The sequence below is a fragment of the Macrobrachium rosenbergii genome, chromosome 51 (assembly GCF_040412425.1).
Source record: "Macrobrachium rosenbergii isolate ZJJX-2024 chromosome 51, ASM4041242v1, whole genome shotgun sequence".
Taxonomy (NCBI): Eukaryota; Metazoa; Arthropoda; class Malacostraca; order Decapoda; family Palaemonidae; genus Macrobrachium; species Macrobrachium rosenbergii.
Genome location: NC_089791.1, coordinates 19,128,388 through 19,130,071, shown reverse-complemented (window position 1 = coordinate 19,130,071; position 1,684 = coordinate 19,128,388).

Genomic DNA, 1,684 nt, shown 5'->3' with positions numbered 1-1,684 from the left:
ATAGTTTTCTTTTACAGAAAACAAAAAATAGTATTTTTTTTTATATTCTCCAAAAACAAATGTCATTCCAGACTCGTGTAAGTTTGTACGAAGGTAAAACCAGTTTCGATAGCTAGGCAAGAAGACTGATCAGTAAGGATTCAAAGCAAACGCCAGAAAGGAGTGCAGCTGCAAGCCTCAATGGTACATTGTCGAAGGGCTTTTGGCGACTTAATGCCTCGTGAAACAACACTGTATTTTTGTGGAAATTCAACACCCTATTTAAGAATCACCTTTGTATGGCAAATGATTATTATCTGATTGTTAAGGCTTTGCATGGAGCAAGCTGGTCGATGAATGAATCAGTGTTGGTAGCTTTTGGAAATACTTTATTATTATTATTATTATTTCAGTAGATGAAACCTGTTCACATGGAACAAGCACACAGGGGCCAATGACCTGAAATTCAAGCTTCCAAAGAATGTTGGTTTCAACCTCCCACTGCAGACCCCACACTGCAGCAGTAACAGATCATGATACAGAGCCAGTGATTTTTCATCGTCCTGGAGGAGACGCGAACCCACGACATCTGAGTCGCATTCCACGACGCTAACCACTATACCAGCGGACCAACTAAAGGCAGAGAATAACTATATCCGCCGCCAACGAATCTGAAGGTTTCATTATCGCGGATTAGCAACCTACCGTTAAGAAGTCGGTCTCTCTGTTGATCAGTAGGCTACCATGACACTATAATAAAACCGTGTATTATCGTTGGTCCTAGCTATAGCTTCCCTCATAGTCTTCAAGAATTAGTATGTTGCTTTGTACAGTGGCCTTTGTTATGTTTAGTCAATGGTGCGTGTGTTATCCGTGTTAATGGCAGTCCATGTTATTTGTTTACAGTGCTGTAATATCTGTTACGCTTTATCAGGATGTGCCTCCGTAATGAGGAGTGAAAGAGTGAGTGCAAGATAGATGCGACTGGTGCTGTAAACGTTAAAGGGTCGACGAGCTACTGGGAAGTGCACTGTGCGGCTATATGAAACGGCTTTAAAGGTGGGATGAAGACTGCGAGAAAACTTCGTACGGTTAAAAAAGATCGTTACTTGTTATTCACGTTACGTAATCCCCATGTAACTGAAGATCCCTGTTACGAGTTTTCGTGTAACAGGTATCAGACTTTTTAGGCATTTTTAAGAATCTAACAATGAAAATAGAATAACTTTGAAAGTAAAGTGAATAAAAATAAAATTTTCCTAGTCACTAGAAAAGCTCGTTAGGTAAAAGGGGAAATTTATAGCAAAGCATAATTTTGGGTGAAATAGAAAACGATGCTTGATAATTATTTAGGAGGAGTTAAAGTCATGCGCAGAAATTCCTGCTTATGATTTACTTATCTCTATAACTAACTTCCACTGGACCTGAGCAAGTTAAGGCCTTGCACATATTGCGCGCCTCTTTTACTTCTGATTATAACAGCGCGGATTGAAAAAGAAATTTAAAGTAGAGATATTATTGGATTGAACGCCTCAGTTGATTTCGTACTATGTAAAGTAAGCTGCCGTAAGTCAGAGTATCCCACGAGTCGTAAATTCTACTAAAAATGCCACCATTGGAAAGTAGAGGAGGTGAAAGATGCTCTGTAAAGCCAATACCGATAAGGAAGCCTTACGAAGGAAACACAACCAGCACCCAAGATTAT